Source organism: Macaca fascicularis, chromosome 9 (assembly GCF_037993035.2).
Source record: "Macaca fascicularis isolate 582-1 chromosome 9, T2T-MFA8v1.1".
Lineage (NCBI taxonomy): Eukaryota > Metazoa > Chordata > Mammalia > Primates > Cercopithecidae > Macaca > Macaca fascicularis.
The window spans coordinates 10,285,008-10,311,175 of NC_088383.1; the positions used below are offsets into that span (position 1 = coordinate 10,285,008).

Consider the following 26,168-nt stretch of genomic DNA (forward strand, 5'->3'; position numbering starts at 1 on the left):
TTTATTTCACTGAGCAGTGGTTTGTAGTTCTCCTTGAAGAGGTCCTTTACATCCCTTGTCAGTTGGATTCCTAGGTATTTGATTCTCTTTGAAGCAATTGTGAATGGAAGTTCATTCCTGATTTGGCTCTCTGTTTGTCTGTTACTGGTGTATACGAATGCTTGTGATTTTTGCACATTAATTTTGTATCCTGAGACTTTGCTGAAGTTGCTTATCAGCTTAAGGAGATTTTGGGCTGAGACAATGGGGTTTTCTAAATATACAATCATGTCATCTGCAAACAGGGACAATTTGACTTCTTCTTTTCCTAACTGAATACCCTTGATTTCTTTCTCTTGCCTAATTGCCCTAGCCAGAACTTCCAACACTATGTTGAATAGGAGTGGTGAGAGAGGGCATCCCTTCTTGTGCCAGTTTTCAAAGGGAATTTTTCCAGTTTTTGCCCATTCAGTATGATATTGGCTGTGGGTTTGTCATAAATAGCTCTTATTATTTTGAGGTACGTTCCATCAATGCCGCATTTATTGAGCGTTTTTAGCATGAAGGGCTGTTGAATTTTGTCAAAAGCCTTTTCTGCATCTATTGAGATAATCATGTGGTTCTTGTCTTTGGTTCTGTTTGTATGCTGGATTATGTTTATTGATTTGCGAATGTTGAACCAGCCTTGCATCCCAGGGATGAAGCCCACTTGATCATGGTGGATAAGCTTTTTGATGTGCTGCTGAATCTGGTTTTCCAGTATTTTATTGAGGATTTTTGCATCGATGTTCATCAGGGATATTGGTCTAAAATTCTCTTTTTTTGTTGTGTCTCTGCCAGGCTTTGGTATCAGGATGATGTTGGCCTCATAAAATGAGTTAGGGAGGATTCCCTCTTTTTCTATTGATTGGAATAGTTTCAGAAGGAATGGTACCAGCTCCTCCTTGTACCTCTGGTAGAATTCAGCTGTGAATCCATCTGATCCTGGACTTTTTTTGGTTGGTAGGCTATTAATTATTGCCTCAATTTCAGAGCCTGCTATTGGTCTATTCAGGGATTCAACTTCTTCCTGGTTTAGTCTTGGAAGAGTGTAAGTGTCCAGGAAATTATCCATTTCTTCTAGATTTTCTAGTTTATTTGCGTAGAGGTGTTTATAGTATTCTCTGATGGTAGTTTGTATTTCTGTGGGGTCGGTGGTGATATCCCCTTTATCATTTTTTATTGCGTCTATTTGATTCTTCTCTCTTTTCTTCTTTATTAGTCTTGCTAGCAGTTTGTCAATTTTGTTGATCTTTTCAAAAAACCAACTCCTGGATTCATTGATTTTTTGGAGGGTTTTTTGTGTCTCTATCTCCTTCAGTTCTGCTCTGATCTTAGTTATTTCTTGCCTTCTGCTAGCTTTCGAATGTGTTTGCTCTTGCTTCTCTAGTTCTTTTAATTGCGATGTTAGAGTGTCAATTTTAGATCTTTCCTGCTTTCTCTTGTGGGCATTTAGTGCTATAAATTTCCCTCTACACACTGGTTTAAATGTGTCCCAGAGATTCTGGTATGTTGTATCTTTGTTCTCATTGGTTTCAAAGAACATCTTTATTTCTGCCTTCATTTCGTTATGTACCCAGTAGTCATTCAGGAGCAGGTTGTTCAGTTTCCATGTAGTTGAGCGGTTTTGATTGAGTTTCTTAGTCCTGAGTTCTAGTTTGATTGCACTGTGGTCTGAGAGACAGTTCGTTATAATTTCTGTTTTTGTACATTTGCTGAGCAGTGCTTTACTTCCAATTATGTGGTCAATTATGGAATAAGTGCGATGTGGTGCTGAGAAGAATGTATATTCTGTTCATTTGGGGTGGAGAGTTCTATAGATATCTATTAGGTCTGCTTGCTGCAGAGATGAGTTCAATTCCTGGATATCCTTGTTAACTTTCTGTCTCGTTGATCTGTCTAATGTTGACAGTGGAGTATTGAAGTCTCCCATTATTATTGTATGGGAGTCTAAGTCTCTTTGTAAGTCTCTAAGGACTTGCTTTATGAATCTGGGTGCTCCTGTATTGGGTGCATATATATTTAGGATAGTTAGCTCTTCCTGTTGAATTGATCCCTTTAACATTATGTATGGCCTTCTTTGTCTCTTTTGATCTTTGATGGTTTAAAGTCTGTTTTATCAGAGACTAGGATTGCAACCCCTGCTTTTTTTTTGTTCTCCATTTGCTTGGTAAATCTTCCTCCATCCCTTTATTTTGAGCCTATGTATGTCTCTGCATGAGAGATGGGTCTCCTGAATACAGCAGAGTGATGGGTCTTGACTCTTTATCCAGTTTGCCAGTCTGTGTCTTTTAATTGGAGCATTTAGTCCATTTACATTTAAGGTTAAGATTGTTATGTGTGAACTTGATCCTGCCATTATGATATTAACTGGTTATTTTGCTCGTTAGTTGATGCAGTTTCTTCCTAGCCTCGATGATCTTTACATTTTGGCTTGTTTTTGCAATGGCTGGTACCGGTTGTTCCTTTCCGTATTTAGTGCTTCCTTCAGGGTCTCTTGTAAGGCAGGCCTAGTGGTGACAAAATCTCTAAGCATTTGCTTATGTGTAAAGGATTTTATTTCTCCTTCACTTATGAAACTTAGTTTGGCTGGATATGAAATTCTGGGTTTAAAATTCTTTTCTTTAAGAATGTTGAATATTGGCCCCCACTCTCTTCTGGCTTGGAGAGTTTCTGCCGAGAGATCTGCTGTTAGTCTGATGGGCTTCCCTTTGTGGGTAACCCGACCTTTGTCTCTGGCTGCCCTTAAGATTTTTTCCTTCATTTCAACTTTGGTGAATCTGGCAATTATGTGTCTTGGAGTTGCTCTTCTCGAGGAGTATCTTTGTGGCGTTCTCTGTATTTCCTGGATTTGAATGTTGGCCTGCCCTACTAGGTTGGGGAAGTTCTCCTGGATGATATCCTGAAGAGTGTTTTCCAACTTGGTTCCATTTTCCCCCTCACTTTCAGGCACCCCAATCAGACGTAGATTTGGTCTTTTTACATAATCCCATACTTCTTGCAGGCTTTGTTCATTTCTTTTTCTTCTTTTTTCTTTTGGTTCCTCTTCTCACTTCATTTCATTCATTTGATCCTCAAGCACTGACACTCTTTCTTCCAGTTGATCGAGTCGGTTACTGAAGCTTGTGCATTTGTCACGTATTTCTCGTGTCATGGTTTTCATCTCTTTCATTTCGTTTATGACTTTCTCTGCATTAATTACTCTAGCTATCAATTCTTCCACTTTTTTTTCAAGATTTTTAGTTTCTTTGTGCTGGGTACGTAATTCCTCCTTTAGCTCTGAGAAGTTTGATGGACTGAAGCCTTCTTCTCTCACCTCGTCAAAGTCATTCTCCGTCAAGCTTTGATCCGTTGCTGGCGATGAGCTGCACTCCTTTGCCGGGGGAGATGTGCTCTTATTTTTTGAATTTCCAGCTTTTCTGCCCTGCTTTTTCCCCATCTTTGTGGTTTTATCTGCCTCTGGTCTTTGATGATAGTGACGTACTAATAGGGTTTTGGTGTAGGTGTCCTTCCTGTTTGATAGTTTTCCTTCTAACAGTCAGGACCCTCAGCTGTAGGTCTGTTGGAGATTGCTTGAGGTCCACTCCAGACACTGTTTGCCTGGGTATCAGCAGCAGAGGCTGCAGAAGGTAGAATATTGCTGAACAGCAAGTGTACCTGTCTGATTCTTGCTTTGGAAGCTTCCTCTCAGGGGTGTACTCCACCCTGTGAGGTGTGGGGTATCAGACTGCTCCTAGTGGGGGATGTCTCCCATTAGGCTACTCAGGGGTCAGGCACCCACTTGAACAGGCAGTCTGTCCCTTCTCAGATCTCAACCTCCGTGTTGGGAGATCCACTGCTCTCTTCAAAGCTGTCAGACAGAGTTGTTTCTGTCAGCAGAGGTTTCTGCTGCTTTTGCTGTTGTTTAGTTGTGCCCTGTCCCCAGAGGTGGAGTCTACAGAGAGGCAGGTTTCCTTGAGCTGCTGTGAGCTCCACCCAGTTCGAGCTTCCCAGTGGCTTTGTTTACCTACTTAAGCCTCAGCAATGGCGGGCGCCCCTCCCCCAGCCTCGCTGCTGCCTTGCGGTTAGATCGCAGACTGCTGTGCTAGCAATGCGGGAGGCTCTGTGGGCGTGGGACCCTCCCGGACAGGTGTGGGATACAATCTCCTGGTGTGCCTGTTTGCTTAAAGCGCAGTATTGGGGTGGGAGTTACCTGATTTTCCAGGTGTTGTGTGTCTCAGTTCCCCTGGCTAGGAAAAGGGATTCCCTTCCCCCTTGCACTTCCCAGGTGAGGCGATACCTCGCCCTGCTTCAGCTCTCACTGGTCGGGCTGCAGCAGCTGACCAGCACCGATTGTCCGGCACTCCCTAGTGAGATGAACCCAGTACCTCCGTTGAAAATGCAGAAATCACCAGTCTTCTGTGTGGCTCGCGCTGGGAGTTGGAGAGTGGAGCTGTTCCTATTCGGCCATCTTGCTCCGCCCCCCCAATCTTTTCTACTTTTAACACACTGTACTCTATTTGCTAAGCAGTGGCAGGAAAAAAATTTTGGAAAAGGCAAGTAAATTGCACTGCTGTTCCCACTTCTTTCTCTATCATACTTATAGAATTAATTTCTAACAGGATTAGCCTCAGCTACATATGAGACACATATTATATATTATATACTAAATATACACATACAATGCACATGTGTATTATATATGTGTATATATGTGATGTATACATATATATTTCATTATATATGCATATGTAATTCATTGCCTCAGGACCCAGTTGTATCATACATCAGGTGCCTCACACATTTAAGAACAATGTATATATTATGTATAATATATTATGTAAATACTATACATTACATATTGCATAATATATTGCATATATTATTTATAATATATTTATAATATACATTATGTAATAGATTGTGCATATATACTATATACACAGAATAAATGTATATACATATATAATATATACATAATTGTAATATGTGTATATACGTACATAATATATAATATAGATATATTATAGATACTATATTGTATTATGTATATAGTATATATGTAATATGTAAGTAATATATTATACATAATATATTTATATAAATAATGTATAATATGTATAATATATGTAATATATGTATGTACATATATACTATATATACATATTATAGAGAAAATATTGTATTATATATAATATATTATATTTTATATTACATATAAAATATACATTTTATATATAATATAAAAATATATATAGAATATTTATATATAAAAAATATATATTACATATAAACATACATTTAATAATAATATATTACATACAGAGAAGTTATTTATCTATTTCTATAAACTAGATAAATATTTACATTAGAGGTTGCAATTTGTTGAATTTTTGCTGTGTGAGAAATCAGACCTTGGCAATGACCTTGAGCCGTAGGATATAAATAGCTCCCACGTGCTTAGCATTCCAATTCCAATAATGGAAACCTAGGTATAAGTGCATTAACCCACTTATGTGGGTTAGTCTTATTGTATTATTCTTATTACAAGGAATCCACTTTTTATGTACAATCAGGATTGTATAATATCTATATAAGATACATATTCTTACAATATAATGTATAATATATGTATAGAATACATATATATAAAATGTATACTATTCTTACAATGTTACGTGTTTAATTTTATTCCATAAGAATGACAAGCTGACTCTGACACTCATTTTATAGTTAAGAAAATGCAACTGAAATAAGTTAGTGAATCTGCAAATATCACATAATTAGTAACTGAGGTGGGTATTTTGGCTCCTAGGTTTGTTTGTTTGTTTGTTTCAGAACATCATGCTTACGTACTCTCTACCTTGTGTTTCTTCAGGTAACTCCTATGCAATTTTCTGCTAGTTTATGACCCTCCAGAGAATGCCCTTTAGCTCTTTAGAGCCTCAGTGTAGAATGTAATTGCATGATACTCTAAAGCTTTGCTTGCAGGAAATCACTTTTCTCTATTCTATGTTTTGTGTCCTTATATTTCCTTCAAATACAGTATCTGACATAGTTATTAAGACAAAACTCCTTAAGCTGAATCATACTAGGTGTGGATAATGTGTTATTATTCTTATGACAGGGATTTCTTTTTTATGTACAACTATGATTGGAGAAGTTTGGACAAATGCTTAAGGCAGAAGCACCCTCAATTTGTATGGTTGCATTTTTCTTCATGTGTTAAAATTGTTATTTCTCCACATTTTAACTGGTGGGTACTTGAGTCACTCATTTTGATGGGACCCAAGGGAGAGACAGGGGAGAGACTTGTGCTGGAGACTGGATTTAAAAAGTCTAGTGAGATAGAAGCTACAGTGTTAGTTTTTTGAGGACACCAAGAATAGAATTGGAGCAGGGCAAGTCTCGCCCAGGTTACAAGTTCAAAAGGCATAAGCAGATTTGAGAATAGGGAAAACAGAGTGGGTAGCAATAGAAAAGAATAATAGAAAAGAATAAACACTGTTAGCAGCTTCCTAGGGAGTTTCTGAGACAGGAGTGGGAATATCAACGACTTGCATTTATTAGTTGGCATTTGTTGAAAGAAGGTTAAGAATATAACATACGGCTTGCATAGAGCCTGCTAAATGCTGTAACGAAATATATATATTCTAAGTGGGATTTTAAAAATTTGATTAAAACTAGAGATTCTAGTGATCTTAGGAAAATTCTTTCCCTAATATCAATGTATCCATCATACATTCTTAGACAAAAAGTGAGTTAGCTTTGGCATATTTAAACAGAGAATAACAAAGATAGGGTGAATTGAATAGAAAAAATAAAAGGAACGTACTCCAATATTTAGATTTGCGTTTTTCAAAGATTATTTCTCTATGAATTATTTATGTGTCTGCTGATGGCGAATGTGTCAGTGGAAGCACTGGGATTTCTTTCATGATGGTTTCTTTTCTAAAAAGAAAAATATGACCAGCGGCCATGGAGACCATCTTCACCCCTCTATTAAAGTGATAAAGTCATATTAGACTGATGCTAAGGTTTTTATTTGACAGGAATGAAATTTTTTAATTTCTTGTATATTTTCAGAAGAGAGATACAAATTATATTAAAAGTCCAGAAAAAAGAGTCACTATCATCCAGCTACATGAACAGAGCATTCTCAGGTAAAATCAATGTAAGTTTCTAAACAAAAGATATTGACCAAAAGCAGCAAGTTTCTTTCTGTCTAGAAAAACAATTATGACTTTCATTTGAATGGCATGTTGTCATAAATCATCCTTTGTGTTTGTCCAGGATGCCCCAAGAGCTATACATTAATTTTGGTCTTAGCCCAGGGCAACTGCACATGTCAGTGTTGAACACATGCCAAGAGTTTAATACAAAAATTGATGTGTGCTTTTCATAGAAAATATCAGACACATTAGCCAAATCTTTTGCAGAAATACATATTCTTTTGCAGATTCTTCATTACTTATTAAATCTCCTGTATTAGCCAGAAGCAAAAGGGAGTAGGAATTTAGACAACTTTGACTGCAGGGTTTTCCCGCAGGGGCGTTCATGAGATTGGGAAGCAATTGAACTTTAACCAAAAAGAAAATAATTTTATTGTCTAAGATGGAACCCAGTGTTCCTTAGAAATTTTAAGGGGAAAGAAATAGATTTGGGAGAAGAGGATTCAGGGATTCATTGAACGGGGGTGGGAGGGAGGGAGACAATAAACAAGGAAAATGCAGAAAGTAAGAAAAAGATGAAAGAAAAGGCACACAAATATCCAGAAATATATTACACTTAATATTTCATCTGGCCCACCATTTTCCTCCATTTATTCATTTTCCCTCATTATTTGATGAGATTATCATTTTCTTCCTACCCAATGGAGTCATTATCTAGTTGTGGCTCATTTGGAATGAATAGTAAACAGATCTTAATTCTGCCATTTTGTAGACCTTAGTCCCTTGAATCTAACCTTCTTCTTACAAAGTCAGTATATATATCAATTTTCCTAGACTGGAGTAAAGCCAGCCGACATTCTCACACATGGAATTCAAGGAAAGAAAGAATTTCATAATAAAAGAAGTAATCAACGCAGCCCAGAGGTCAAGTAAGTCAAGAAGAAAAATACGCACCGCAGTATCTAGATGGTTAAGAATGGAAAACCTTTACCAAATTATTTCAACAGATTTAGTGAGTTTAGAAGCCTTATTTAGTGAATTGAAAGTTTATTAAAATTCTGTACAGCTAAAACCAAACAAATATCATTTAAAACAAGCAAATTAAAAAATATTTTTTGTCAGGTCAGGCATGGTGGCTCACACCTGTAATCCCAGCACTCTGGGAGACCAAGGCAGGCAGATCACTTGAGGTCAGGGGTTCGAGACCAGCCTGGCCAACATGGTGAAATCCCATCTCTACCAAAAATACAAAAATTAGCCAGGTGTGCTAGAGCACACCTCTAGTCCCAGCTACTCTGGAGGCTGAGGCATGAGAATCACTTGAACCCAGGAGGCGGAGGCTGCTGTGAGGCTGAGATTGCCCCACTGCACTCCAGCCTGGATGACAGAGACTCCATCTCAAAAACAAAACAAAATAAACTGTCACAAAATACCTAAGCAAATAACAAATTGTAAGTAGTATCTGTTTGCAGCAGAAGATATCCGAGTCACGTGGCACCAATGTACGTTTGTGGTGGTGAATCCCTACGAGTCTGCAGCAACCTCAATTCTTGCCCCCTCAGAAGAAGGAATTTGACTGAGGGGCATAAGGCAGAAAGAGAGACTGAGGCAAGTTTTAGAGCAAGAGTCAAAGTTTACTGAAAAGCTTTAGAGCAGGACTGAAAGGAAGTAAAGTACACTTGGAGGAGGACCAAGAGGGCAACTTGAGAGAGCAAGTGCCTGGTTTGACCTTTTGATTTGGGGTTTTATAGGCATGCTTCCAGGGTCTTGCATCCCTTTTCCCCTGATTCTCTCCTTGGGGTGGGCTCTCGGCATGCACAGTGGCCTGCTAGCACATGGGAGGTGAACATGCCCAGAGTGTTGACTGGAATTGTACGCATGCTCACTTAAGGCTTTCTTCCCTTACCAGCTGAATGTTCCTAGCAGCTCATATACCAGTTAAACACCACCATTTTTCTCTTAATGTATACAGTTGAACCTACCTGCCCAACTCCTGAATCTTCTCAGGAAGTGCCTTCTCATAGCTTCAGGTGTTTTCTATTTATTGGGGGACTGCCTTTCCCTGGCACTGGCTGTGACCAATCATTATTTGAGAGAGACAATTAACAACTGCCTGACCATCACCTGATGATCTCCTGACATGCCTGGTGTGACAAGGGGGAGCCCTCTCCAGCCCTGATCATGCCTGGCTAGCTACCTACTGTAATATGTCCACATGGCTTTCATGATTTCATGAGATAGAAGGGAATTTAAAATTTTTCTAAGAAGAATTAGGAAAAATGAGAATATGCACAGGTTTATTTTTGCAGGACTGAGAGACAGTTATGGAAATAAAAAAGTATTTGCATCTATTAATCATTAATAGATCACCTTTATTCAGACAAATAGGTCTACAAATGGAACACTATATAAACATATAAAAAGGTTGAAGATACTAATTTCATTAATATTTTATTAATCAAATTAATATTAATATAATGTAAAGTTTTCTGAGTTGCTTAAATGTAACAATTTATGGAAGACCTGTTGGTTTTGGATACTGTTATGCTAAATCATTCTTGTGATAAAAATGTGGATCATTTTATCTACATGGGAATGACTGTATTTTATTGCTTGGTTTGCCATTAAACATGCTTTCTTTATGGGTTATCAACTTCCCATTCAGTCTAGGTAGATTTAATTTTCAGCATATATAGGTGGCCTCAGCACTCTAATATTCTGACTTTTCTTCAAAAGGAAACAGGAGCAAATATTGCATTCTCAATATGCCTTGCACTTTGATCAAAATCTTTCAACCTGACAGATTGAATATACAGACACCAACCAAACTAAATATGACAATACATCTCTCACCTAGGTAAGAAGCCCAGTAGGCCAAACCCCAAGGTCTGATTCAGTCATTCCTAAACAGTCAAGACTTAATCAAGGACGACCACCTTCCACTTAAGACAAACTAGAAAAAGCCAAATATGCTCTCCAGCCAATCACATAAGATGACCTGTTTCTCCCTAAGCCATGCCAACCTCAGCTTCTCCATACCAACAACCTCTAGCCAGAGCATATCTGAAGCCTTCTCTTCCCCTGCATCCTCCCCAACCCACTATAAAACTTTCCCACACCCCTCTGTGCTTGGAAGCATTGGGCAAACAAAAGTGATGATGGCCAATTGCTCGGACCCCGTAGGCGGAGGTTGCAGTGAGCTAAGTTTGCACCATTGCAGTGCAGCCTGGGTGACAGGAGTGAAACTCCGTCTCAAAAATAAATAAATAAAAACAAAACTTACTGAAGACAGAATTTCTTCCTCCTACTCCCCTGGTTTCTGTAAGCATGGACTTTTCTATTTTGCCATTTTCTTTCTTCAACCTGTGGAAAAGGAACATGTTACGTGATTGATGACAATAGATTAGTGTCAGTTTCCTGTTTAAGTGGACTTCAGCTATCAAAAGTCATAAGCATGGGGCTTTGAGAACACTTCTTCTTCTTACAGACTAAATCGGAGAGGTAATGACCCTGGTTAGCATGCCTGTGTCTTAATCAGCTCAGACTACTATACGGTGTCACAGACTGGGTGACTTACTAAACAACATGAATTTGTGTCTCACTCTTTTGGATGCTGGAAGTCCAAGATCAGGGTGCCACCCTGGTTACTGTCAGGTTCTTGTAAGGGCTGTCACGAGGTTGCAGGTGGACATGTTCTTGTTATACTGCCACAGGCAGGAAAGAGGACCATAGAGTTCTCCGGGGTCTCCTTCATAAAGATACTAATCCTATTCATGAAGGGTCCACCCTCATGACCTGATCACCTCTCAAAACCTCACCTCCTAATACCATTACATTAGGGGTTAGGATTTCAACATAGGAATTTGGGAGGAGGACACAAACATTCAGCCCATCACAATCTACAAACTCCAAATTTCCTTGGTGCAAGCATTCAATAAGTGAGTGCTCACTGGAGGGTAAGGGTGTCTTTAAACCTAGAATTCATAAGCAAGTACAGAAGTGTTTTTGGATTCTATCTGCCTAATCATTTGGATGTAGGGAAGATTTTGAGATACTTATAAGCACCAGTAACAGGTCCCCCTATTTCGTTTTGTTCTATTTTCCGACATTAAAGAGAGAGAGAGAGAGAGAGAGAGAGGTGACTTGACCTTTCTCTGCTTCACAGAACAGAATTCTGACCATTATAAATCCTGTTGGGTTCATAAGAAGTTTCAGTTTTGTTGAATAAGCTCTGTTATTCATTTTTTTCTCCCAAATGCTTTGATTTTTTAAAATGTGTTCTCACCTTTTTATTCTTTGTAATTTTACAAATTTATAAGTTTTGCATTTTCAGTGTGTGGGTGTGTGCAAATGAGCTTAATGTGCTTCTGTTAATTTTTACACTGTTTGCTGCTGTGTTCCTGCTAGGCTGCTAAAACCAGCTTGGGAAAATTTCATTGCTGTTACCTGGGTATTAAGGAAATTATTATTTTTGTAATTCTCTTGTAAGAAAAATAGTCATGTTTTAACAAAACAATAACATGCCTTGTTATTTTACTTTAGATCACTGGGTTAGCTTGGAAGTGCTCATAGGAACACCAAGCCCATGTTTCCAGAGATGCTCCAGGGATCAGGCAGTGGGGTCTGGGTGGGTGGATAAAAATGTCAAGCCCATGACAGGCATCTTCATATGAGAACAGATTTATTTACTTTGTCTGAGACTTGAGGACATTTTTGTTCTTTCTCATATTTCACCCCTTTAATATTGATTGGTTGGATTGATTGATCCAGTTTCTGGAAATATATCTCATGATGTATGGAATGATGAGGCAAAAAACAAAGGGAAGATGTTTTATTTCCATGTCAGGCTAACTTGAGAGCTCGCTCTGAAGTTAGGGGAGTGCTTAAAAATGATGCCAAAGGTGTAAGTTGCCAGTGAATTTTGCTGTATGATTATGGGAGCGTGTTCCTAATGTTCTCACAGGTTTTTTTCCCCCAGAAACCAAACAAAAAGTAGAAATAATGAGGGAAGCAAAAGCATATTTTTAGTGAGACTCTGAGTTGGAGAAAATCTACAAATTTCAACTAATATATGACTACTGCCAAAACCTCTGAGGCCAGAACACCCCATGTGGGAAGCAGTGACGGTCCTGCCAGGAAGGAGTGGGAGTCATGAAGGGGCGTAGAGGGTGCAAATTTGTTGGTTTCAATGGAGCAAATGCTAAACTAGTGCTTATTATGTTCCTGGGATTTTTCTAAGTGACTTACAAATATGACCTCATTTACACCTCATAACAACCCTATGAGGTACTATCTTATCTACATATTACAGGTAAACAAAAAGTGAAGTACAGAGAGTCAGTGGTGATCACCAAAACTGACAATGAAGATTCCCTTTAAATGAGAGGGCATGTGGACAAAACCAATGGCTGAGGAGAGAGAAAAGGTATAGAAAGTGCCCAGAGAAACCCAGAATTGTGCTTGCAGAAAATACACTTTGTAAGGATATGCAAGTTACCTAGGTAAGCAGTTAACTGTGTCTGGGTAGCAAGGGCTACAGAAGCCATGTGGCTGTACCAGCTGCCAAAGTTCCCCTGAGTCAGGTAGGTTATGGGAGTCAGAAGAGATGAGGAAGTTACACAAAGCAGGTGCAACTATGGGTGGAGAGTCCCTTGCTGTAGCAACAAATTCCTGACCCCTCTCTTCTCCAAAGCATGTGTCTGCTAATAGTTTTCTAAAAATCCAGCTCATTCAGAATTAAGCAGTGAAACAAGAAAAAAAAAATAAGCACAGTACAATAAAATTGTAAAAGAAAAGTTAAATTGAACTCAAAAACTCTGAATCTACTGCCAGTAGACACAATAGATGAATAGTGTGACCAAAATTGCAGTATGAAACAAAGAAAAAAACTTTGATGAAGCAATCAAACATATACATAAAAGAACAAATTTAAAGACCAGATAACAAGAAAAAGGAGAAAACAAAACAAAATGAAACAAAAACTTCAGGAAAGGAATTAAAAAAAAAATTTTACAAATAAAGATGAAATAACAAGCATAGAATGGAATAGACATCATAGGTTTGCATAGTAAGTGAAGGAAACATAATGAAAAAAAAAAAGAACTAGAGAAAGTGTGTATAGATAACAAGCACCCAAAGGAGGAATTCTCCCCCAATTGTAGTTTAAATTGTATTGTATTTAAACTACAATTCAAGAAAGCTTTCCTGAAATAAAAGAAGATTAAATCTATATATTGACAAAATACACTGTACACCAGGGAAACTTGATCCAAAACAGTCAATACAAAAATATATTCTATTAAATACTGGGACTTTAAAGGTAAATGTATTTCAAGAAGTCAAACAAATATATCAACCTCTTACAAAAAGAGGTTGATAAGCAAAATTAAATACCAGTTTGTAAAATTTTAAGCAAAATTAAATGACAAATTCCAATTGGAATTTGGAATAATACAAAATTGGAATAATACCTTTAAGAAAATCAAGGAAATAAATGGTAAGTCAAAGTTTTATTTTCAGACAAAATTTGAGTTAAATTTAATTATACTCTCTAATAGGTTTGAATTTTAACAACTCAGTGACTATTCTTCCACTGAGCTCATTACGAGAAAATGCCAGAGGAGAAACTCCTACCAACCAAGAACCGACAGGGAAAACTACAGCAAAGACCCAGTGGTGGGATCTGAGTATATTTAACTGTAGGTCAATACAAAAATAGAAACCAGAGCAAAATAATCAGAATGAAAATAAATATTGTAAACTACAAGAATGTAGAAATGATAGAGGTAACAAAATCATGACAACGGGAGAGAAGATACAAAGTAAAATAAGCCCAGTGTTACGTTAATGCTAGTAGCTACAATTCAAATATTTAATTTTTTAATGGCATATTCTCCATTTTTCTCTCAATCATAGAAACAGGAGTATTAGAATCTCTATTCATAAGGGTAGATTTGACTATTTCTTCTTTTAGTTCAGCCGATTTTCATTTATATATTTTCAAGGTATGCTATTAGGTACACACAAATTCAGTCTTATTTTGACTTTCTGGTAAATAGATTCTTTTATCATTGTTAGATATCCGTCTTTATCTATAATGTTAATTCTGATCTCTTACTCCACTGTTTCAGATAATAACTGAGCCACTCCAGCCTTCTTATGGCTTGCATATCTACCTTTTTGTTCTTTTACTCATATTAAATAACATTTCTAGACTTTTATACATAAAGCACATCTCTTACAAGCAGTAGACTTGAACCTTGCTCATTTAGTCAACGTGACGAACTCTCCCTTTTAATTCAAGAGTGTAGTCTACTTATATTGAATGTAATTATTGATGTTATTGTGTGTAAGTTCAACCAAAATATTCTTTTCCTACATTTCCAATTTGTGTTTCTTTCTTTTTTTCCTCCTTTCTGGAGTTCTTTGGATTAATTCAGTATTTTATGTTTCATTTTATCTACTCTGGCTTTTTGACTCCATATCTTTATATTTCAGTGTTTTCTTAAGACATTATTATATGAATCCTTACCACAGTCCACTTTCAAATAATATCATATCGACGTAAGTATAATTGAAGTTTAAACATGATACTTCCATTTACCCCCTCATTGTTGTCATACATTTTAGTTTCATATATGTGCAGTCCTTACAATTTATTATTACTTTTTGCTTTAAACAGTCAATCATCATTTTAAGATAACAAATGAGAAAAATGCCTTTTACGTTTAAAATTGCCAGTGTTTTTTATTTTTTATTTCATATGTATTTATTTATTCATTTTTGAGACGGAGTCTTACTCTGTCACCTACGCTGGAGTACAGTGGTGCAATCTCAGCTCACTGCAACCTCCACCTCCCAGGTTCAAGTAATTCTCCTGCTTCAGCCTCCCGAGTAGCTGGGACTACAGGCGTGTGCCACCGTGCCTGGCTAAATTTTTAGATTTTTAGCAGAGATGGAGTTTCTCCGTGTTGGCCAGGCTGGTCTCAAACTCCTGACCTCAGGTGATCAACCCGCCTCAGCCTCCCAAAGTGCTGGGATTACAGGCGTGAGCCACCACACCCGGCTGCCAGTGTTCTTTAGCCCTTCATGTAGATCCACATTTCAGCCTGGTATCAGTCTGAGAGATGCTTTCCCTGATATTTCTGTTAGGGAAGATCCACTGAAGATGAATTCTCTTGGTGTTTATTTGAACTTAAAGTGTTTCTGTTTTGCCTTCATTTTTGAAATTGAATTATGGGTTGAGAGAGTTGTTTTGTTTTGACATTTTAAAGGCGCCAATCTCTATTGTCTTTTCACTTGAATTTGTGATAAAAAGATGGAGGTAATTTGCATGATTGCTGTGCTACATATAATGTGCCTTTAAAAATTCCATTTGACTACATTTAAATATTTAAATGTAAACATATACAAATATTTCATTGTCAAGTTGATTTCAGTAGTTTGCCAATGAAGTGCCTACATATTGTTTTGTTTGCATTAATTGCTCTAAGAGTTCCTGTTTGTGAACTCTATCAAGATATTGTGTTTCATTTAGGATTATTCCAAATAATTTTATATCAATAAATAATTATTTATTGAGTACTTTCCAGGTTCTTGGCACTATTTCTAGGATTGCAGCTCATATGCAGTTACTATTAAACATTATCCCTATCTTTAAGGATCTCACAGTTTTACTAGGAAATAAGACACATACACTGAAAGCAGGGCATTGCAAATATTACTGCATAAATTATCAGATGTGACTGCACTTGGAGTGCTTAGCATTTATTTATGAATCCCAGGAGACAGAAAAACATTCTTCTCTGTCTGTGAAGGTTAGGAGAAGGGAAACAGTAGCTGCTGTTATTGCTATTGTTTTTTTTCTAGATTCATGTAACCATTACCAGCAATAGATGTAGAAGAGTGAAAGCCACTTTATTTTCTTTCTTTGTGCTAAAAATCATCATCTGTACCATCAGCATTAAAGGAATAAGAAAATAAAATGAAATAAGATTCAAATAAATTAAGTCAAATAAAATAGAGTGGTTGCCTTTGTCAGCTGATCCCAAGTGCAGCCCACGAATCCCTCTAGCCTCCCACTGCGAAGTGTTGAGTCAGTCCTGACCAGGGAATAATGTGAATCAGCTGCTTCACCTTCTCCAGGTAATTGATCTTGCAGTCAGTTTTGTGAGTGTGCATTAAGACCCAGCCTGCAGTGTACTGAGTGCATCTGCTAGTTTGCAGCCGTTCAACTCCTTCAGTGTTTTAGCTGAACCCATTTCACTGGGCATCTGCTTTGTCTCATCTACCTAGAACTAAAGTCTCTCCTGAGACCTTGAGCCTCCTCTGAATCCTAATTTGCTCTGTACCATTATTCCTTTTTTTTTTTTTTGAGACGGAGTCTCGCTCTGTCGCCCAGGCTGGAGTGCAGTGGCGTGATCTCAGCTCCTGCAAGCTCCGCCTCCCCGGTTCACACCATTCTCCTGCCTCAGCCTCCTGAGCAGCTGGGACTACAGGCGCCGCCACCTCGCCCGGATAGTTTTTTGTATTTTTAGTAGAGACGGGGTTTCACCGTGGTCTCAATCTCCTGACCTTGTGATCCGCCCGCCTCGGCCTCCCAAAGTGCTGGGATTACAGGCGTGAGCCACCGCGCCCGGCCCATTATTCCTTTTTTTGCGGGGGAGGGGGAACGGGGTGGGGGGTGCTTTTTCCAAAGGAAGGGGATTATGAAAGATACAATTTGCCTGTGTCTAAAATTTTAACACATTCTGATAATTTATGTCATGGTGATGATAGGGTAGAATCAGAATAATTTGAAATCAAGGTTATCTTAACAAAGCAAGTAAGTATATTGTTAATTGTGGTTTCCCCAACAATATTTCAACCACTGTACAAGTCACTCTGAACATGCATGCTCATTTTAAAGTTTTTATATCTTTATGATTTTTAAAAATCCTCATAGGAAACAAAATCTCCCAATTAGAGAAAACTCTTTTATATACTCAAAGAACATCTTAGCAGCCCTGAGTCCCCAATTCCTCACACTTCAATTCCCCACAGGGTAACATAATGAGGGTCAGATGTCCTCGTACCCGAACCATAAAATTATGAGACCCAGAAGCCACGAAGAGCACCTGGCACATCTGTCTTTCCTCCAACGAGAGAGAGAGAGAGAGAGAGAGAGAGGGATTTTTGCTTTGTAATGTAAGCAGATGCTTTCTGGGGGAGCAGAGGAGAAGGTCTGTTAAGTTTTGTCACTCTTAGGATGTAATCAGAGACCTTAGAGGAGATAAGTCTATAGGTTCCTTTTTCTTTTCCTTTTTTTTTTTTTTTTTTTGAGACGGAGTATTGCTCTGTCGCCCAGGCTGGAGTGCACTGGCTATGATCTCACCTCACTGGTTCACTGCAACCTCTGCCTCCCGGGTTCAAGCAGTTCTTCTGCCTCCGCCTCCTGAGTAGATGGGACTACAGGTACGTGCCACCACGCCTGGCTAATTTTTGTATTTTTAGTAGAGACAAGGTTTCACCATATTGGCCAAGTTGGTCTCGAACTCCTGACTCCGTGATCTGCCCGCCTCAGCCTCCCAAAGTGCTGGGGCCTTTATGTTCTTTTGAGGTAATCTATCACATCTAACTTCCAAGGCATATTTATCATTCAATTATCTTTTTACCAAGATTTTGTTTTGTCTTGTTTTCTTTCTTTTTTTTTTTTTAATTTTACTTTAAGTTCTACAGCACATGTGCATAACGTGAAGGTTTGTTACATACGTATACATATGCCATGTTGGTTTGCTGCATCCATTAACTCGTCATTTACATTAGGTATTTCTTTTCAAAGAAGACAAGATGGGAAATATTCAGGGAACATTGTCACCTCTCAACAACATCGAGGTCAAACTGATTAGCTTTTACAGATGGTCCCTGACTTACAATGGTTTGGCTTAGATTTTTCAACTTCATGACTGTGTGAAATCCATCCAATAGAAACACACATTCAGTGGATAACCCTATTTCTCTGGTGGTGCTGGGCTGTGGCACTGAGCCACAGCTCCCAGTCAGCCACTCCTTTTGGACTTAGGATATTTTCAATTTATGATGGGTTTATCAGGACATAACCCCTTCGCACACTGTACTCCCCATCTGTACTCCCCAAACTGCCAGCATTACATTTCTCCTACTGTCTTGGACATCCTTCCTTATCTACCAACTTATATATCACCTGTCAATCATTACTACTCTCTTTGCATAATTTGCATTATGCAAATGCACATAGTTTCTATGCTTTCTTCATTTCTCTCATGTCTGAACTGTCTAGTTTGAGTTCCCTCTCTCTTTATCTAGGATTCAGCACTGGTCTCATCGGACATATTTCTCAAAGTCCAGAGTGTCTCATCCTCAAAGCTACCAGGGTTAAAACATGCAAGCCTTCAGACAGGCCCTCGAAACCACCTATCTAATATGGAATGCCAAAGAATTATGAAGGGAACGGAGGAAAAGCAAAAGAAAGCTTTCATAAGGCTATAACCTAAATTACATTTAAATGGGTGCAATGGCCGGGCATGCTGGGTGGTTCATGCCTGTAATCCTAGCACTTTGGGAAGCCGAGGCTCTCCTTCTCTCTCCTTCCTTCCTTCCTTCCTTCCTTCCTTCCTTCCTTCCTTCCTTCCTTCCTTCCTTCCCTCCCTCCCTCCCTCCCTCCCTCCCTCCTTCCTTCCTTTTTACTTTTTCTTTCTTTCTTTCTCTCTCTTTTTTTTCTTTTTTCTTTCTTTCTCTCTCTTTCTCTCCTTCCTTCCTGTCTTTCTCTTTCTTTCTTTCTTTCTTTCTTTCTTTCTTTCTTTCTTTCTTTCTTTCTTTCTTTCTTTCTTTCTTTCTTTCTTTCTTTCCTTCCTTCTTCTTCTCCTCCTCCTTCTTCTTCTTCTTCCTCTTCCTCTTCCTCTTCCTCTTCTTCTTCTTCTTCTTCTTCTTCTTCTTCTTCTTCTTCTTCTTCTTCTTCTTCTTCTTCTTCTTCTTCTTCTTCTTCTTCTTCTTCCTCTCTCTCTCTCTCTCTCTCTCTCTCACTGGAGAAGAGATAGATGTGCCAGGTGCTTTTCATGGCTTCTGGATCTCATAATTTTATAGTTCTTCCCCTGTGGTACAGGGACATCCGACCCTCATTATGTTACCCTGTGGGGAATTGGAATGTGAGAAATTGGGGACTCAGGGCCGCTAATATGCTCTTTGAGTATATAAAAGAGTTTTCTCTAATTTGGAGATTTCGTTTCCTATAAGATTTTCCTATTAAGATTTTTAAAAATCATAAATAAAAATATAAAAACTTTAAAATGAGCATGCATGTTCACTTGAGGTTAGGAGTTTGAGACCAGCCTAGGTAAAATGATGAAACCTTGTCTCTACTAAAAATACAAAAATTAGCCAGGTGTGGTGGTGCATGCCTGTAATCCCAGCTACCCAGGAGGCTGAGGCAGGAGAATTACTTGAACCTGGGAGGTGGAGGCTACATTGAGTGGAGATCGCGCCATTGCACTCCAGCTGGATGACAAAGCAAGATCCTGTCTCAAAAAATAAAATAAAATAGATGGATATGATGGACCAAATGTGTGTGTGCCCTGAAAAGTAATATGTTGAAATCCAAATCTCCAATGCGATGGTATTGGAGGTGGGGTCTTTGCAATTTAATCAGATCATGTGGGTAGGGTGCTTGTGAGTGGAATTAGTGCCCTTTATAAAAGAAACCCTAGAAAGCTCTCCTGCCCTCTTTTCAACACGTGAGAATAAAACAAGAGGACTGGAGCCTGCAACTCGAAGGCCCTCACCAGCATCTGACCACGTGGGAGCCCTGATCTTGGATTACCAGCCTCCAGAACTGTGAGATGTACATTTCCACTGCTTATAAGCCACCCAGCTTAAGGTACTTTGCTATGGCAATCCAGACCAGCTAAGACAATAGGTAAACTGAAAAGTAAAGCAAGGTATCATATTTGGTTAATTGTGGACAAAGTATATTGTGTGGCTCGCTGGAAAACTATAATAGCATTTGTAATATTTTTATGTGGACGAATGTTGAGTTTTGGTTTCCAAACAACATTAAATATACTGTAGAATGCAATGTTATTGGATATTTGAGACTACTAATTTATATAAAATTATAAACCACAGCAATTAATTTTCTAATATGAAGAAGTAGTAAGAGGAAAATGCCACATCATATTAGTGTCTGGATAAGTCTTCTTGTCATTAAATACATACATACTAGCATGCGTAAGTGTAATTTATTTATGAAATTAGAAAATGCAAACCTAGCAGAAAGCTAACAAAACAGTGAAAGCTACTGTCTCCTAGTTCAAACTCATATACAGCATCTGTCTCTTGCCTTCATTCTCTCTTTTTCTACATCTAAGTGTGTGTGTGTAAATTATTTTGCATACTATTTGGTACTTAAAAAAAATTTACAGGTGTGTGTGTGTGTGTGTGCGTTTGAGAGGAGTACTTTAATGTCAACTGTACCTTGTTACATATTTCATTTTAAGTGGATACAGGGGTAATATTAATGCAATACAATTTCATTATAGTTTATATCATAATTTATATAACAAAAAACTATTGGTGAGTATATTAGTTGTTTTCTTATTTTTTACAGTATGTTTACAATCAATATCCTTATACTTTGATAGAGGCATTAGTTTAAATTCTTAGCATTAAGATTTTCAGGTAAAGTGACAATTGCATTTTATAATTTTCATATATTTTTTCAAATTTTCCTCCATAGTGTGCAGCAATAGTTACATATTTCCCCAAACACTCGCAACAGACCATGGAGAAGTTAGACAACAGGACTCGATGAGGGACAAATGGCTTTGGATATGGGTGATCCTAAGGCCTTTAAGGAAGATATGAACATGATACAATAATTAAATGTTTATGCACATGTCTGCCTACTCACAATTACAAATGAATATCAAACTTTAAATATTAAAAAAGTAATTGTTAACACATGGGAGGAGATTGAAAAGATAACACATTTTACACTACTGTAGTGCTTAATTTTTTTTAGGTGGGCATGCAGTAATCTTACCCTATAAAAATAATTATAGTGATGTAAAAATACACACTAAAAAAGACAAGAAAATGGAACAATAAGAAAGACAATTCTGAACAGCTGCATCATCAATAGAAGGGCAGATCAGAAAATAAAACTATTCTTTATGAAGAAAAATTGGCTTCAATGGGTAGAATAAATAATAAGAGATAATATTTAATTTTAAAAATGTAAAAGTAGCATAGCTATGCAGATTGAAAGAGTTTCCTATGTCCAGAAAATTCCAGTCAGGAGAAATATACTCAAATTGTTCTGAATTACAGAGATAAACTAAAAATCCTACTAGCATCCAGTAGATATAAACAAACAAATACAAATAATGAAAATCTAAAGTAATGAAGATCCTATGAAGGAATGCAAACTAGCCTACTTCACATTTCTCCTTTGCACCGTTTTATGTAGATTATACCAACTTTTACATAATTCTTTAGGAATAACAGTATTTTTTCTTAAGCAACTAAAATTCTTATTAAACAAGGACAGTACAAATATAATCCAAGGTTAGTTTCTTTTCTGTAAGTATCTGTTTATGATTCAAAGTTAATAAGAAGAAATACAATTTAAGTTGAAGAATAGGATATAGTGGCTATGAAGCAAATGGTAATAACCACTGAGTTCACCTAAGAAAAATGTTAAGTATAAATAATTAAGAAACTACTTTATCTAATGGATGCTGGGCTTAATACATGGATGATGGGATGTTCTATGCAGCAAACCATCATGGCACATGTTTATTTATGTAACAAACCTACACATCCTGCACATGTACCCTTGAAATTAAATAAAAATTTGAAATAAAAATATATTTTAATACAAAATATAAACAGTAAAACTTACTGTTAAAATTTAAAAAGGATATTGTAAAAATTACCATTTGTAAAAATTTTATCTTGAATTTTCAAATGATAATGGCAAGGGCAATGTTGCAGGATGCTTGAAAAGAAATAAACAAAATACAGCACATTTCTCCTCTTCAAAATGGAAGCCTTAAGCTGGGCATGGTGAGTCACATCTGTAATCCCAGCGCTTTGGGAGGTTGATGAAGGAGCATCACTTGAGCTCAGGATTTTGAGACCAGCCTGGGCAACATAGTGGGAACCTGTCTCTATCAAAAAACAAACAAACAAACAAAATAGCCAGGTGCCGGGGGGCAGCATGCGCCGGCACTCCCAGTTTGGGAGGTTAAGGCGGGAGGATTGTTTGAGGTTGGGAGTTCGTCAGTGCAGTGAGCTGTGATGGTGCCGCTGCATGCTAGCCTCTAACAAAGTGAGACCTTGTCTCACAAACAAAAACCAAACAACCACAATAAATAACAACAATAAAGGAAAACTTAAAAAATATACAGTTTCACTATTGACATTAATGAACAGAAAAGATAGAAACAATAATCTTAATCGTAAATAGTATAAACACAATGTTACATTATTATAGGTATATAACTTGACAATCCAAATAAATAGCCAAAAATACTGGATGCAAATGAAGGAATAAAATTCTACACTCAAAAGATGACAAGAAAACAAAGAACAGTTAAAACAATAAAATGAAAGCTAGAAAGCAAAATAAACAGAAAGGCAAAAAGAATAAACATATTAGTTAACAATGAATATGAATTAATTAAACCCTTTGTTATGTGAAATACTTCTTCTTGTATTGAAAATCAACACCTAATTAAATGCCAATTTTAGGATATCTATTCAGAAATGCAATGCCAAACAATTATTGGAAGGTAAAGCTTTTTGTTAAATGACCTATTTTACATTATCTCCACTTCTTTATGACATCTTATTAAAATGCTAGTGAAATAATTTAAAAGTTATAAATATACAACAGCAAAAGGAAGAGTAAATAAAAGGACGGGAGATTTTAAACCTATTTATGGAGGAAGGGAAGTGGAGAACTGGCAATTAAAGTGGAAGCTGGATCCTAGATACAGAATGCCTTAGCAGGATCCTAGATGCAGAGTGCCAAGCTGGATTCTAGATACAGAGCACCTCAGTGAGATCCTAGATACAGAGTGCCTCAGTGGGATTCTAGATACAGAGTGCCTCAGGGGGATTCTAGATACAGAGCGCCTCGGCGGGATCCTAGATACAGAGTGCCTCAGCTGATTCCAGATACAGAGCTCTTCAGTGGGATTCTAGATACAGAGCACCTAAGCGGGATTCTAGATACAGAGTGCCTCAGAGGGATCCTAGATACAGAGTGCCTCAGCTGATTCTAGATACAGAGGGCCTCAGCAGGATCCTAGATACAGAGTGCCTCAGTGGGATTCTAGATACAGAGTGCCTCAGCGGGATTCTGGATACACAGCACCTCAGCGGGATTCTAGATAGAGTGCCTTAGGTGGATCCTAGATACACAGTGCCTCAGGGGGATCCTAGATACAGAGCAGCTCGGTTGATTCTAGATACAGAGGGCCTCCGCGGGATCCCAGACACAGAGTGCCTCAGCTGATTCTAGATACAGAGCGCCTCAGCGGGATCCTAGATACAGAGGGTCTCAGCGGGATCCTAGATACAGAGCGCCTCAGAGGGATCCTAGATACAGAGCGCCTCAGCTGATTCTAGATACAGAGTGCCTCAGCTGATTCTAGATACAGAGCGCCTCAGCGGGATCCTAGATACAGAGCGCCTCAGGGGGATCCTAGATACAGAGCACCTCAGCGGGATCCTAGATACAGAGGGCCTCAGCGGGATCCTAGATACAGAGCTCCTCAGGGGGATCCTAGATACAGAGCGTCTCAGCGGGATCCTAGATACAGAGGGCCTCAGCGGGATCCTAGATACAGAGGGCCTCAGCGGGATCCTAGATACAGAGGGCCTCAGCGGGATCCTAGATACAGAGCGTCTCAGCTGATTCTAGATACAGAGCGCCTCAGCTGATTCTAGATACAGAGGGCCTCAGCGGGATCCTAGATACAGAGGATCCTAGATACAGCTGATTCTAGATACAGAGCGCCTCAGCGGGATCCTAGATACAGAGGGCCTCAGCGGGATCCTAGATACAGAGGGCCTCAGCAGGATCCTAGATACAGAGCGTCTCAGCTGATTCTAGATTCAGAGCGCTTCAGCTGATTCTAGATACAGAGCGGCTCAGCGGGATCCTAGATACAGCTGATTCTAGATACAGAGCGCCTCAGCGGGATCCTAGATACAGAGCGCCTCAGGGGGATTCTAGATACAGAGCGCCTCAGAGGATTCTAGATACAGAGCACCTCGGGGAGGATTCTAGATACAGAGTGCCTTAGCAGGAAACAAATATTGAGCCATGTCACAGAGGTACTTGCTATGTTAGGATTGCTTAGGAGAAGGGAAGTGGCAGTGAGGTGTTGGGCAGGACATTGCGATTCCATAGGAATCTTCATAAAGAGGAATCAATACCTTCCCTTTCCTGGACACAGTCCACACAGTTAGCTGTTAACCTCATAGAATAAAAGAAACAAAAACCATATCCATTTTTTTTAAAAAAAGCTAGTAATAAAGAGAAAGAAATCCCAAACAGAAAGATTTATCTCTGAAAAAAGTGTTTTTAAAATCTGGGGAGAATTACCATAGCCCTGTGGTAAAATTCATGAATTGTGGTCTGTTCCATGTGCATGAGAGTCCAAATCCTCTTTTAGAATTGGCATAGAAAAAATGTATTTGCCAACTAAATGGCTGTATACTGCGTATCTGAGGCCAAATAAACTACACAGCAAGGATGTCAGATCTGGCACAGTAGTTGTGCCTGAAGTTATCATGAAGTGAGTTTGCAATGGTTAAGTCATCAGCTCAGACCATGTGTCCAACATAACATTCTTCTTTCTCAGTATAAAGGAAATAGCTATTGGTTATTTGGGGGAAATTACCACGCTTACTTACTACAACATTGCAATCCTTCCGACTACAGATCCAGCTACCTCTTCTGTTAACTACCTTCATGTTTGAGAACTGGCTTAGATTCACCCCCAGTATCCTGGTTGATGCTTGATTTTTTCTGCTGGTGTTCTTTGAACAATGGTATAGAAGAAATTGTGTCCTCTCCCAAAATGTGTATGTTAAAGCCCTAGCCCCCAGGGTGACACTATTTGGGCATTTAAGAAGGTAATTAAGGTTAACTGGGGTCATAAGGGTGGGGCCCTGATCAAACAGGACTGGTATCTTTACAAGAAGAGGCAGAGACTCCAGACAGCTCTTGCTCTTTTTCTGTCTTTGATTGAGTCCAGAACTAAGGCCATGTGAGAACACAGCAAGAAGGCCTCATGGTAGCAGGGATGGAGGTTATGCCTGGGATCAGCAACATGGACTTCCACTCACCAAGGCTGACCTGGCTGTAGCCACTGTTGAGTGCCCAATTTGCCAGCAGCAGAGACCAACACTGAGCCCTTGATATGGCACCATTACTTGGGGTGATCAGCCAGTGGCCTGGTGGCAGGTTGATTATATTGGACCTCTTTCCATCATGGAAAGGGGAGAGGTCTGTCCTCACTGGAATAGACACTTACTCTGGAAATGGGTTTGCCTATCCTGCATGTAATGCTTCTGCCAAGACTACCATATGCGGACTCACAGAATGCCTTATCCACCATCATGGTATTCCACACAGCATTGCCCCTGACCAAGGTACTCAGTTTACAGTTAAAACAGTGCAGCAGTGCACTCATGCTTATGGAATTCACTGGTCTTATCATGTTCCCCATCATCCTGAAGCAGCTGGATTGACAGAATGGTGGAATGGCCTTTTGAAGTCATAATTACAATGTCAATTAGGTGACAAAACTTTGCCGGGCTGGGGCAAAGTTCTCCAGAAGGCTGTTTATGCTCTGAATCAGTGTCCAATATATGTTCCTGTTTCTCCCATAGCCAGGATTCACGGGTCTAGGAATCAAGGTGCAGAAGGGGAAGTGGCACCACTCACCATTACCCCTAGTGATCCACTAG

General features: G+C 38.6%; 1 long non-coding RNA gene across 5 annotated transcripts in view; it reads right to left on the bottom strand.

Annotated features, from left to right (window-relative positions):
• LOC102138819 (uncharacterized) overlaps positions 1–26,168 on the bottom strand; it is a 996,710-nt gene that overhangs the window by 488,088 nt on the left and 482,454 nt on the right. For all 5 annotated transcript variants that reach the window (XR_010577831.1, XR_012417221.1, XR_012417220.1 and 2 more), the window contains one exon: positions 10,453–10,532. This is a non-coding gene — a long non-coding RNA (uncharacterized lncRNA). The remainder of the gene's footprint in view (positions 1–10,452; positions 10,533–26,168) is intronic.